Source organism: Carcharodon carcharias (genome assembly GCF_017639515.1).
Source record: "Carcharodon carcharias isolate sCarCar2 chromosome 27 unlocalized genomic scaffold, sCarCar2.pri SUPER_27_unloc_2, whole genome shotgun sequence".
NCBI lineage: Eukaryota > Metazoa > Chordata > Chondrichthyes > Lamniformes > Lamnidae > Carcharodon > Carcharodon carcharias.
In genome coordinates this window covers 2160842-2175757 of record NW_024470635.1, presented here as the reverse complement: position 1 = coordinate 2175757, position 14916 = coordinate 2160842, and the positions used below count along the sequence as shown (strand labels likewise).

At 49.8% G+C, this 14916-nt stretch overlaps 2 long non-coding RNA genes across 10 annotated transcripts in view; both read right to left on the bottom strand.

The window, feature by feature from the left end:
• Positions 1 to 3305, bottom strand: part of LOC121273883 — a 54114-nt gene extending 50809 nt beyond the window's left edge. For both annotated transcript variants that reach the window (XR_005942110.1, XR_005942111.1), the window contains exon 1: positions 3103 to 3305. This is a non-coding gene — a long non-coding RNA (uncharacterized LOC121273883). The remainder of the gene's footprint in view (positions 1 to 3102) is intronic.
• A 1577-nt stretch (positions 3306 to 4882) lies between these two features.
• Positions 4883 to 14916, bottom strand: part of LOC121273882 — a 30275-nt gene continuing 20241 nt past the window's right edge. For 6 of the 8 annotated variants that reach the window (XR_005942107.1, XR_005942103.1, XR_005942102.1 and 3 more), the window contains 4 exons: positions 13198 to 13292; positions 10426 to 10521; positions 7760 to 7854; positions 4883 to 5006 (listed from right to left, as the gene is read on the bottom strand). This is a non-coding gene — a long non-coding RNA (uncharacterized LOC121273882). Of the gene's footprint in view, positions 5007 to 7759; positions 7855 to 10425; positions 10522 to 13084; positions 13293 to 14916 lie in introns of all 8 variants that reach the window. The other 2 variants (XR_005942105.1, XR_005942108.1) reach the window with 2 other exon arrangements.

The following is a 14916-nucleotide window of genomic DNA, read 5'->3' as shown; positions in this document are numbered from 1 at the left end:
GAACAATATCCCCTCCAGACCAAGACCAGTTATTCCAGATCCTGTTGGGCGCGATGATGCAGGGACAGTGGATTCTCGAGTTGAGTGTTCCACAGATTCCGGAGTTGGTGTTGGCCCTGGAGCCGCAATGAAGTAAGGAGACATGGGAGATTACAGAGTGTGGATCACTTCAGCAGATCTTTTACTTGTAGGAAAGGTTAGAAAATGATTCACTTCATTTATTCAGCCTGAAACTCACCAATGTCACTCTGCTCCATCATTCCTGACTGTACAACAGTCACTAACTCCCACTCCTCTCACTCACTACACCTCATTCCCCTCAGTCACTTCATCCCACCCCCCTCTGTCACTGCATATCCCTCCCCTCAGTCACTGCATCTCACTCCCCTCAGTCATTGCATCCCACTCCCCTCAGTCACTGCATCCCACTTCCCTTTGTCACTGCATCCCACTCCTCCCGCTCACTACACCTCATTCCCCTCAGTCACTTCATCCCTCCCCCCTCTGTCACTGCATCCCCCTCCACTCAGTCACTGCATCCCCCTCCACTCAGTCACTGCATCCCCCTCCACTCAGTCACTGCATCCCAATGCCCTCTGTCACTGGATCCCAATGCCCTCTGTCACTGTATCCCACGGCCCTCTTTCACTGCATCCCACGGCCCTCTTTCACTGCATCCCACGGCCCTCAGTCACTGCATCCCACGGCCCTCAGTCACTGCATCCCACGGCCCTCAGTCACTGCATCCCACGGCCCTCAGTCACTGCATCCCACGGCCCTCAGTCACTGCATCCCATGACCCTCAGTCATTGCATCCCATTCCCCTCTGTCATTGCATCCCATTCCCCTCTGTCTCTAAATCTCATTTCCCTGAGTCACAAATGACCACTGCCTCTATAACTATACGCCGCCCCTGTCATTCACTTAATTTCACTCCCCTCAGTCTCTACATCCCACCCACTTCAGTGTGAGATTATAACGATCATATTGCTGAAAATTTTTGAACAATATCCCCTGCAGACCGTTACCGGTTATTCCAGATCCTGTTGGGCTCGATGATGCAGGGACAGTGGATTCTCGAGTTGAGTGTTCCACAGATTCCGGAGTTGGTGTTGTCCCTGGAGCCGCAATGAAGTAAGGAGACATGGGAGATTACAGAGTGTGGATCACTTCAACAGACCTTTTACTTGTTGGAAAGTTCAGCAAATGATTCACTTCATTTATTCAGCCTGAAACTCACCAATGTCACTATTCTCTCATTCCTGACTATACAACAGTCACTAACTCCCAGTCCCCCCACTCAGTACACCCCACTTCCCTCTGTCACTGCATCCCACTCCTCTCAGTCACTACATCTCATTCCCCTCAGTCACTTCATCCCATACCCCTCTGTCACTGCACCTCACTCCCCAACGTCACTACATCCCACCCTCCTCTGTCACTGCCTCCCACTACCCTCTGTAACTACATCCCACTCCCCTCTGTCACTGCATCCCACTCCCTTCAGTCACTGCATCCCACTCCCCTCAGCAACAACATCAGGCTCCACTCACTCATTACATCAAATTCTCCTCAGCCATTGTATCCTACACTCCTCAGTCAGCACAACCCACTCCCCTCTGTCTCTGAATCACATTTCCCTGAGTCACAAATACCCACTCCCCTCTGAAACGATACCCCGCCCCCATCAGTCACTTAATTACACTCCCCTCAGTCTCTCCATCCCACAATGTGAGATTATAACGATCATGTTGCTGAAGATTTTTGTACATTATCCCCTCCAGACTGAGACCAGTTATACCAGATCCTGAAGGGCGCGATGATGCAGGGACAGTGGATTCTCGAGTCGAGTGTTCCACAGATTCTGGAGTTGGTGTTGTCCCTGGAGCCGCAATGAAGTAAGGAGACATGGGAGATTACAGAGTGTGAATCACCTCAACAGAGCTTGTACTTGTAGGAAAGTTTAGAAAATTATTCACTTTATTTATTCCGCCTGAAACTCTCCAATGTCACTCTGCTCTGTCATTCCTGACTGTACAGCAGTCACTAACTCCCAGTCCCCTCACACACTATACCCCACTCGCATATGTCACTGCATCCCACTCCTCTCACTCACTACACCTCACTCCCCTCATTCACTTCATCCCACCCCCCTATGTCACTGCATCTCGCTCCGCTCTGTCACTGCATCCCACCCACCTCTGTCGCTGCATCCCACCCCTCTCTGTCACTGCATCCTACTCTCTTCAATATGAGATTACATCAACCATATTGTGTGAAGATCTTTTGTAGGATATTCCCTCCAGACTGACACTTGCTTTTCCAGATCATGTTGGGCTCGATGATGCAGGGACAGTGAATTTTTCAGTTGAATGTTCCACAGATTCCAGAGTCCGTGTTCCCCTTGGCTCTTCAATGAAGTAAGGAGACGTGGGAGATTTCAGAGTGTGGATCCCCTAAACAAAGCTTTTACTTGCAGGAAAGTTTAGAAAATGATTCACTTCATTTATTCAGCCTGAAACACACCAGTGTCACTCTGTTCTGTCATTCCTGACTGTACAACAGTCACACACTCCCAGTCCCCTCACTCACTACACCCCACTCCCCTCAGTCACCACGTCCCAGTTCCCTCAGTCTCTCAATGCCAATCCATTCAGTACGAGTTTACAACGATCATATTGTGTGAAGATTACATGCATTTCCCTCAATCATGACTTCCCAGTTCCCACAGTCACTACATTCCACTGCCCTCAGTCACGACATCCCACTTCCTTAAGGCACTACATCCAGATCCCCTCAGTCACTAGATCAGTTTCCCTCAATCACTACATCCCTCTCCCTTCAGTCACTACGTCCGTTTCCTCAATCACTACATCCCTCTCCCATCAGTCACTACATCCCATTCCCCTGTCACAAAACCCCACAGCCCTCAGTCACTACGTCCCACTCCACTTATTCATTTACCTTCATTCCCTGCAATCATTACATCCCACTCCCCTGTGTCACTCCTCTCCACCACTACATCCCACTTGCCCTAGTGACTACATACCACCTCACTCATGAACTACATCCCACTCACCTCAGCCACTATATCCCACTCACCTCAGTCACGACATCCCACTCCCCTCAGTCTCTCAATGCCAATCCATTCAGTACGAGTTTACAACGATCATATTGTGTGAAGATTTTTGTTGAATATCCCTCCAGATCGATACCTGTTATTCCAGTGCTGCTGGGCTGGATACTGCAGGTACAGTGGATTTTCAAGCCAAGTGTTCCTCAGATTTCAGTGTTGGCGTTGTCCCTGGATCTGAAATGAAGTAAAGAGACGTGAGAGATTGCAGAGCACAGATCACCTGAAGAGAGCATTAACTCGGTAGAAAAGTTTAGAAAATGATTCACTTCATTATATACACAGCCTGAAACTCCCCAATGTCACTCTGCTCTCTCATTCCTGACAATACAACAGTCAATAATTCCCAGTCTCCTCACTCACTACATCCCACTCCGCTCTGTCCCTGCAACCCACTCCCTTCACTCACTACATCCCACCCCCCTTAGTCCCTGCATCCCATTCCCTTCAGTCACTACATCCCACTCACCTTAGTCCCTGCATCCCACTCCCTTCAGTCACTACATCCCACTCACCTTAGTCCCTGCATCCCACTCCCCTCACTCAATATCTTCCCCCACCATCACTCACTTACTTTCACTCCCCTCAACCACTCCATCCTACTCCCTTAAGCCACTCCATCCCGCTCCCTTTAGCCACTCCATCCCACTCCCCTCTGTCACTGCAACCCACTCCCCTCTGTCACTGCATCCCACTCCCCTCTGTCACTGCAGCCCACTCCTCTCTGTCACAGCAGCCCACTCCTCTCTGTCACCGCATCCCACACCCTTCTGTCACTGCATCCAACTCCCTTCTGTCACTGCATCCCTACCCTCTGTCACTGCATACCACTCCCCTCTGTCACTGCATCCCACCCACCTCTGTCACTGCATCCCACCCCCCTCTGTCACTGCATCCCACTCTCTTCAATATGAGATTCCATCAACCATATTGTGTGAAGATCTTTTGTAGGATATTCCCTCCAGACTGACACTTGCTTTTCCAGATCATGTTGGGCTCAATGATGCAGGGACAGTGAATTTTTCAGTTGAATGTTCCACAGATTCCAGAGTCCGTGTTCTCCTTGGCTCTTCAATGAAGTAAGGAGACATGGGAGATTTCAGAGTGTGGATCCCCTAAACAAAGCTTTTACTTGCAGGAAACTTTAGAAAATGATTCACTTCATTTATTCAGCCTCAAACTCACCAGTTTCACTCTGTTCTGTCATTCCTGACTGTACAACAGTCACACACTCCCAGTCTCCTCACTCACTACACCCCACTCCCCTCAGTCATCACGTCCCAGTTCCCTGAGTCACTACATGCATTTCCCTCAATCATGACTTCCCAGTTCCCACAGTCACTACATTCCACTGCCCTCAGTCACGACATCCCACTTCCTTAAGGCACTACATCCAGATCCCCTCAGTTACTAGATCAGTTTCCCTCAATCACTACATCCCTCTCCCATCAGTCACTACATCCCATTCCCCTGTCACAAAACCCCACAGCCCTCAGTCACTACGTCCCACTCCACTTATTCATTTACCTTCATTCCCTGCAATCATTACATCCCACTCCCCTGTGTCACTCCTCTCCACCACTACATCCCACTTGCCCTAGTGACTACATACCACCTCACTCATGAACTACATCCCACTCACCTCAGCCACTATATCCCACTCACCTCAGTCACGACATCCCACTCCCCTCAGTCTCTCAATGCCAATCCATTCGGTACGAGTTTACAACGATCATATTGTGTGAAGATTTTTGTTGAATATCCCTCCAGATCGATACCTGTTATTCCAGTGCTGCTGGGCTGGATACTGCAGGTACAGTGGATTTTCAAGCCAAGTGTTCCTCAGATTTCAGTGTTGGCGTTGTCCCTGGATCTGAAATGAAGTAAAGAGACGTGAGAGATTGCAGAGCACAGATCACCTGAAGAGAGCATTAACTCGGTAGAAAAGTTTAGAAAATGATTCACTTCATTATATACACAGCCTGAAACTCCCCAATGTCACTCTGCTCTCTCATTCCTGACAATACAACAGTCAATAATTCCCAGTCTCCTCACTCACTACATCCCACTCCGCTCTGTCCCTGCAACCCACTCCCTTCACTCACTACATCCCACTCCCCTTAGTCCCTGCATCCCATTCCCTTCAGTCACTACATCCCACTCACCTTAGTCCCTGCATCCCACTCCCTTCAGTCACTACATCCCACTCACCTTAGTTCCTGCATCCCACTCCCCTCACTCACTATCTTCCCCCACCATCACTCACTTACTTTCACTCCCCTCAACCACTCCATCCTACTCCCTTAAGCCACTCCATCCCGCTCCCTTTAGTCACTCCATCCCACTCCCCTCTGTCACTGCAACCCACTCCCCTCTGTCACTGCATCCCACTCCCCTCTGTCACTGCATCCCATTCCCCTCTGTCACAGCAGCCCACTCCTCTCTGTCACCGCATCCCACACCCCTCTGTCACTGCATCCAACTCCCTTCTGTCACTGCATCCCTACCCTCTGTCACTGCATACCACTCCCCTCTGTCACGGCATCCCACCCACCTCTGTCACTGCATCCCACCCCCCTCTGTCACTGCATCCCACTCTCTTCAATATGAGATTCCATCAACCATATTGTGTGAAGATCTTTTGTAGGATATTCCCTCCAGACTGACACTTGCTTTTCCAGATCATGTTGGGCTCAATGATGCAGGGACAGTGAATTTTTCAGTTGAATGTTCCACAGATTCCAGAGTCCGTGTTCTCCTTGGCTCTTCAATGAAGTAAGGAGACATGGGAGATTTCAGAGTGTGGATCCTCTAAACAAAGCTTTTACTTGCAGGAAAGTTTAGAAAATGATTCACTTCATTTATTCAGCCTGAAACTCACCGGTGTCACTCTGTTCTGTCATTCTTGACTGTACAACAGTCACACACTCCCAGTCCCCTCACTCACTACACCCCACTCCCCTCAGTCACCACGTCCCAGTTCCCTGAGTCACTACATGCATTTCCCTCACTCATGACATCCCAGTTCCCACAGTCACTACATTCCACTGCCCTCAGTCACGACATACCACTCCCTTCAGGCACTACATCCAAATCCCCTCAGTCACTACATCAGTTTCCCTCAATCACTACATCCTTCTCCCATCAGTCACTACATCCCATTCCCCTCAGTCACAATACCCCACAGCCCTCAGTCACTACATCCCACTCCCCTTATTCACTTACCTTCATTCCCTGCAATCATTACATCCCACTCCCCTGTGTCACGGCATCTCACTCCTCTCCACCACTACACCCCACTTGCCCTAGGGACTACATACCACCTCACTCATGAACTACATCCCACTCACCTCAGCCACTATATCCCACTCTCCTCTGTCACTGCATCCCACTCCCCTCTGTCACTGCATCCCACTCCCCTCTGTCACTGCATCCCAATCCCCTTTGTCACTGCATCCCACGCCCCTCTGTCACTGCATCCAACTCCCTTCTGTCACTGCATCCCACTCCCCTCTGTCGCTGCATCCCACTCCCCTCTGTCGCTGCATCCCACTCCCCTCTGTCGCTGCATCCCACTCCCCTCTGTCACTGCATCCCACTCCCCTCTGTCACTGCATCCTACTCCCCTCTGTCACTGCATCCCACTCCCCTCTGTCGATGCATCCCACCCCCCTCTGTCACTGCATCACACTCTCTTCAATATGAGATTCCATCAACCATATTGTGTGAAGGTCTTTTGTAGGATATTCCCTCCAGACTGACACTTGCTTTTCCAGATCATGTTGGGCTCGATGATGCAGGGACAGTGAATTTTTCAGTTGAATATTCCACAGATTCCAGAGTCCGTGTTCTCCTTGGCTCTTCAATGAAGTAAGGAGACATGGGAGATTTCAGAGTGTGGATCCCCTAAACAAAGCTTTTACTTGCAGGAAACTTTAGAAAATGATTCACTTCATTTATTCAGCCTGAAACTCACCAGTTTCACTCTGTTCTGTCATTCCTGACTGTACAACAGTCACACACTCCCAGTCTCCTCACTCACTACACCCCACTCCCCTCAGTCATCACGTCCCAGTTCCCTGAGTCACTACATGCATTTCCCTCAATCATGACATCCCAGTTCCCACAGTCACTACATTCCACTGCCCTCAGTCACGACATCCCACTCCCTTCAGGCACTACATCCAAATCCCCTCAGTCACTACATCAGTTTCCCTCAATCACTACATCCCTCTCCCCTCAGTCACTACATTCGTTTCCCTCAATCACTACATCACTCTCCCATCAGTCACTACATCCCATTCCCCTCAGTCACAAAACCCCACAGCCCTCAGTCACTACATCCCACTCCCCTTATTCACTTACCTTCATTCCCTGCAATCATTATATCCCACACCCCTGTGTCACAGCAGCTCACTGCTCTCCACCACTACATCCCACTTCCCCTAGTGACTACATGCCACCTCACTCATGAACTACATCCCACTCACCTCAGCCACTATATCCCACTCACCTCAGTCACGACATCCCACTCCCCTCAGTCTCTCAATGCCAATCCATTCAGTACGAGTTTACAACGATCATATTGTGTCAGGATTTTTGTTGAATATCCCTCCAGATCGATACCTGTTATTCCAATGCTGCTGGGCTCGATACTGCAGGTACAGTGGATTTTCAAGCCGACTGTTCCTCAGCTGTCAGTGTTGGCGTTGTCCCTGGATCTGAAATGAAGTAAAGAGACGTGAGAGATTGCAGAGCACAGATCACCTGAAGAGAGCATTAATTGGTAGAAAAGTTTAGAAAATGATTCACTTCATTATATATACAGCCTGAAACTCCCCAATGTCACTCTGCTCTGTCATTCCTGACAATACAACAGTCAATAATTCCCATCTCCTCACTCACTACATCCCACTCCGCTCTGTCCCTGCATCCCACTCCCTTCACTCACTACAACCTAGTCTCCCAGTCACCTCAGTCCCTGCATCCCATTCCCTTCACTCACTACATGCCACTCCGCTCTGTTCCTGCATCCCACTCCCGTCACTCACTACATCCCAGTCCTCTCAGTCCCTGCATCCCATTCCCTTCAGTCACTACATCCCACTCACCTTAGTCCCTGCATCCCACTCCCTTTACTCAGTGCGTCCCAGTCCACTCAGTCCTTGTATCTCACTCCCCTCAGTCACTACATCCCACTCCCCTCAGACCCTGCATCCCACTCCCCTCCTCACTTTCTTACCACACCATCACTCACTTACTTTCACTCCTCTCAGCCACTCCATCCTACTCCCTTAAGCCACTCCATCCCGCTCCCCTTAGTCACTGCATCCCACTCTCCTCTGTCACTGCATCCCACACCCCTCTGTCACTGCATCCCACTCCCCTCTGTCACTGCATCCCACTCCCCTCTGTCACTGCATCCCACTCCCCTCTGTCACTGCATCCCACTCCCCTCTGTCACTGCATCCCACTCCCCTCTGTCACTGCATCCCACTCCCCTCTGTCACTGCATCCCACTCCCCTCTGTCACTGCATCCCACTCCCCTCTGTCACTGCATCCCACTCCCCTCTGTCACTGCATCCAACTCCCCTCTGTCACTGCATCCCACACCCCTCTGTCACTGCATCCCACACCCCTCTGTCACTGCATCCCACACCACTCTGTCACTGCATCCCACACCCCTCTGTCACTGCATCCCACTCCCCTCTGTCACAGCAGCTCACTCCCCTCTGTCACTGCATCCCACTCCCCTCTGTCACTGCATCCCACACCCCTCTGTCACTGCATCCCACTCCCCTCTGTCACAGCAGCCCACTCCCCTCTGTCACTGCATCCCACTCCCCTCTGTCACTGCATCCCACACCCCTCTGTCACTGCATCCCACTCCCCTCTGTCACAGCAGCCCACTCCCCTCTGTCACTGCATCCACTCCCCTCTGTCACTGCATCCACTCCCCTCTGTCACTGCATCCCAATCCCCTCTGTCACTGCATCCCACTCTCTTCAATATGAGATTCCATCAATCATATTGTGTGAAGATCTTTTTTAGGATATTTCCTCCAGACTGACACTTGCTTTTCCAGATCATGTTGGGCTCGATGATGCAGGGACAGTGAATTTTTCAGTTGAATGTACCACAGATTCCACAGTCTGTGTTCTCCCTGTCTCTTCAATGAAGCAAGGAGACATGGGAGATTTCAGAGTGTGGATCCTCTAAACAAAGCTTTTACTTGCAGGAAAGTTTAGAAAATGATTCACTTCATTTATTCAGCCTGAAACTCAATAATGTCGCTCTGTTCTGTCATTCCTGACCGTACAACAGTCACTAACTCCCAGTCCCCCCACTCAGTACACCCCACTTCCCTCTGTCACTGCATCCCACTCCTCTCAGTCACTACATCTCATTCCCCTCAGTCACTTCATCCCATACCCCTCTGTCACTGCACCTCACTCCCCAACGTCACTACATCCCACCCTCCTCTGTCACTGCCTCCCACTACCCTCTGTAACTACATCCCACTCCCCTCTGTCACTGCATCCCACTCCCTTCAGTAACTTTTACTTGGTAGGAAAGTTTAGAAAATGATTCCCTTCATTTATTCAGCCTGAAACTCACCAATGTCACTCTGTTCTGTCATTCCTGACTGTACAACAGTCACTCACTCCCAGTCCCTCACTCACTACACCTCACTCCCCACAGTTATGACATCCATCTCCCCTCAGTCACTACATCCCAGTTCCCTCAGTCACTACATCCCAGTTCCCTCAGTCACCACATCGCAGTTCCCTCTGTCACTACAACCATTTCCCTCAATCACGACATCCCAGTTCCCACAGTCACTACATCCCACTCCCCTGAGTCACTACATCTGTTTCCCTCAATCACTACATCCCATTCCCCTCAGTCACTACATCCCACTCACTTCAGTCACTACATTCAAATCCTATCAGTCACTAAACCCCACATTCCTCAGTCACTAAACCCCACACCCCTCAGTCACTACATCCCATTCCACTTATTCACTTAACTTCATTCCCCGCAATCAATCCATCCCACTCCCCTGTGTCACTGCATCTCACTCCTCTCCACCACTACATCCCACTTCCCCTTGAGACTACATACCACTCCGCTCACGAACTATATCCCACTCACCTCAGCCACTATATCCCACTCAACTCAATCACGACGTCCCACTCCCTTCAGTCTCTCAATACCAATCCGTTCAGTACGAGATTACAACGATCATATTGTGTGAAGATTTTTGTTGAATATCCCTCCAGATCGATACCTGTTATTCCAGATGCTGCTGGGCTCGATATTGCAGGTACAGTGGATTTTCGAGTCGAGTGTTCCGCAGATTTCAAAGTTGGCGTTGTCCTTGGATCTGAAATGAAGTAAAGAGACGTGGGAGATTGCAGAGTGCGGATCACCTCGAGAGCATTAACTTGTTAGAAACGTTTAGAAAATGATTCACTTCATCATTTATACAGCCTGAAACTCACCAATGTCACTCTGCTCTCTCATTCCTGACAATACAACAGTCACTAATTCCCATTCTCCTCACTCACTACATTCCACTCCCCTCAGTTCCTGCATCCCACTCCCTTCACTCAGTACGTCCCAGTCCGCTCAGTCCTTGCATCCCACTCCCCTCACTCACTACCTTCCCCCACCATCACTCACTTACTTTCACTCCCCTCAGCCACTCCATCCTACTCCCTTCAGCCACTCCATCCCGCTCCCCTTAGACACTCCATCCCGCTCCCCTCAGTCACTACACCCTACTCTCCTCACTCACTTCACCCCATTCCCCTCAGTCACCCCATCTCACTCCCTTCAGTACAAATTTACAGCGATCATATTGTGTGAAGATTTTTTGTATAATATCCTCTCCAGATCGATATCGGTTATTCCAGATGCTGCTGGGCTCAAAAATGCAGGGACAGTGGTTTTTCGAGTTGAGCGTTCCTCAGATTTCGGAGTTGGTATTGCCTCTGGATGTGCAATGAAGTAAGGAGACATGGGAGATTGCAGAGTGCAGATCACCTCAACAGAGCTTCTACTTGGTAGTAAAGTTTAGAAAATGATTCACTTCATTTATTCCGCCTGAAACTCACCAATGTTACTCTGCTCTGTCATTCCTGACAGTACAACAGTCACTGACTCCCAGTCACCTCACTCACTACACCCCACTCCCCTATGTCACTGCATCCCACTGCTCTCACTAACTACACCTCACTCCCCTCATTCACTTCATCCCACCCCCCTATGTCACTGCATCTCGCTCCGCTCTGTCACAGCGTTCCCCCTCCACTCAGTCACTGCATCCCACTCCATTCAGTCACTGCATCCCACTCCCCTCAGCAACAACATCAGGCTCCACTCACTCATTACATCAAATTCTCCTCAGCCATTGTATCCTACACTCCTCAGTCAGCACAACCCACTCCCCTCTGTCTCTGAATCACATTTCCCTGAGTCACAAATACCCACTCCCCTCTGAAACGATATCCCGCCCCCATCAGTCACTTAATTACACTCCCCTCAGTCTCTCCATCCCACAATGTGAGATTATAACGATCATATTGCTGAAGATTTTTGTACATTATCCCCTCCAGACTGAGACCAGTTATACCAGATCCTGAAGGGCGCGATGATGCAGGGACAGTGGATTCTCGAGTCGAGTGTTCCACAGATTCTGGAGTTGGTGGTGTCCCTGGAGCCGCAATGAAGTAAGGAGACATGGGAGATTACAGAGTGTGAATCACCTCAACAGAGCTTGTACTTGTAGGAAAGTTTAGAAAATTATTCACTTTATTTATTCCGCCTGAAACTCTCCAATGTCACTCTGCTCTGTCATTCCTGACTGTACAGCAGTCACTAACTCCCAGTCCCCTCACACACTATACCCCACTCGCATATGTCACTGCATCCCACTCCTCTCACTCACTACACCTCACTCCCCTCATTCACTTCATCCCACCCCCCTATGTCACTGCATCTCGCTCCGCTCTGTCACTGCATCCCACCCACCTCTGTCGCTGCATCCCACCCCTCTCTGTCACTGCATCCTACTCTCTTCAATATGAGATTACATCAACCATATTGTGTGAAGATCTTTTGTAGGATATTCCCTCCAGACTGACACTTGCTTTTCCAGATCATGTTGGGCTCGATAATGCAGGGACAGTGAATTTTTCAGTTGAATGTACCACAGATTCCAGAGTCCGTGTTCCCCTTGGCTCTTCAATGAAGTAAGGAGACGTGGGAGATTTCAGAGTGTGGATCCCCTAAACAAAGCTTTTACTTGCAGGAAAGTTTAGAAAATGATTCACTTCATTTATTCAGCCTGAAACACACCAGTGTCACTCTGTTCTGTCATTCCTGACTGTACAACAGTCACACACTCCCAGTCCCCTCACTCACTACACCCCACTCCCCTCAGTCACCACGTCCCAGTTCCCTCAGTCTCTCAATGCCAATCCATTCAGTACGAGTTTACAACGATCATATTGTGTGAAGATTACATGCATTTCCCTCAATCATGACTTCACAGTTCCCACAGTCACTACATTCCACTGCCCTCAGTCACGACATCCCACTTCCTTAAGGCACTACATCCAGATCCCCTCAGTCACTAGATCAGTTTCCCTCAATCACTACATCCCTCTCCCTTCAGTCACTACGTCCGTTTCCCTCAATCACTACATCCCTCTCCCATCAGTCACTACATCCCATTCCCCTGTCACAAAACCCCACAGCCCTCAGTCACTACGTCCCACTCCGCTTATTCATGTACCTTCATTCCCTGCAATCATTACATCCCACTCCCCTGTGTCACGGCATCTCACTCCTCTCCACCACTACATCCCACTTGCCCTAGTGACTACATACCACCTCACTCATGAACTACATCCCACTCACCTCAGCCACTATATCCCACTGACCTCAGTCACGACATCCCACTCCCCTCAGTCTCTCAATGCCAATCCATTCAGTACGAGTTTACAACGATCATATTGTGTGAAGATTTTTGTTGAATATCCCTCCAGATCGATACCTGTTATTCCAGTGCTGCTGGGCTGGATACTGCAGGTACAGTGGATTTTCAAGCCAAGTGTTCCTCAGATTTCAGTGTTGGCGTTGTCCCTGGATCTGAAATGAAGTAAAGAGACGTGAGAGATTGCAGAGCACAGATCACCTGAAGAGAGCATTAACTCGGTAGAAAAGTTTAGAAAATGATTCACTTCATTATATACACAGCCTGAAACTCCCCAATGTCACTCTGCTCTCTCATTCCTGACAATACAACAGTCAATAATTCCCAGTCTCCTCACTCACTACATCCCACTCCGCTCTGTCCCTGCAACCCACTCCCTTCACTCACTACATCCCACTCCCCTTAGTCCCTGCATCCCATTCCCTTCAGTCACTACATCCCACTCACCTTAGTCCCTGCATCCCACTCCCTTCAGTCACTACATCCCACTCACCTTAGTCCCTGCATCCCACTCCCCTCACTCACTATCTTCCCCGACCATCACTCACTTACTTTCACTCCCCTCAACCACTCCATCCTACTCCCTTAAGCCACTCCATCCCGCTCCCTTTAGTCACTCCATCCCACTCCCCTCTGTCACTGCATCCCACTCCCCTCTGTCACTGCATCCCTACCCTCTGTCACTGCATACCACTCCCCTCTGTCACGGCATCCCACCCACCTCTGTCACTGCATCCCACCCCCCTCTGTCACTGCATCCCACTCTCTTCAATATGAGATTCCATCAACCATATTGTGTGAAGATCTTTTGTAGGATATTCCCTCCAGACTGACACTTGCTTTTCCAGATCATGTTGGGCTCAATGATGCAGGGACAGTGAATTTTTCAGTTGAATGGTCCACTGATTCCAGAGTCCGTGTTCTCCTTGGCTCTTCAATGAAGTAAGGAGACATGGGAGATTTCAGAGTGTGGATCCTCTAAACAAAGCTTTTACTTGCAGGAAAGTTTAGAAAATGATTCACTTCATTTATTCAGCCTGAAACTCACCAGTGTCACTCTGTTCTGTCATTCTTGACTGTACAACAGTCACACACTCCCAGTCCCCTCACTCACTACACCCCACTCCCCTCAGTCACCACGTCCCAGTTCCCTGAGTCACTACATGCATTTCCCTCACTCATGACACCCCAGTTCCCACAGTCACTACATTCCACTGCCCTCAGTCACGACATACCACTCCCTTCAGGCACTACATCCAAATCCCCTCAGTCACTACATCAGTTTCCCTCAATCACTACATCCCTCTCCCATCAGTCACTACATCCCATTCCCCTCAGTCACAAAACCCCACAGCCCTCAGTCACTACATCCCACTCCCCTTATTCACTTACCTTCATTCCCTGCAATCATTACATCCCACTCCCCTGTGTCACGGCATCTCACTCCTCTCCACCACTACACCCCACTTGCCCTAGGGACTACATACCACCTCACTCATGAACTACATCCCACTCACCTCAGCCACTATATCCCACTCCCCTCTGTCACTGCATCCCACTCCCCTCTGTCGCTGCATCCCACTCCCCTCTGTCGCTGCATCCCACTCCCCTCTGTCGCTGCATCCCACTCCCCTCTGTCGATGCATCCCACCCCCCTCTGTCACTGCATCACACTCTCTTCAATATGAGATTCCATCAACCATATTGTGTGAAGGTCTTTTGTAGGATATTCCCTCCAGACTGACACTTGCTTTTCCAGATCATGTTGGGCTCGATGAT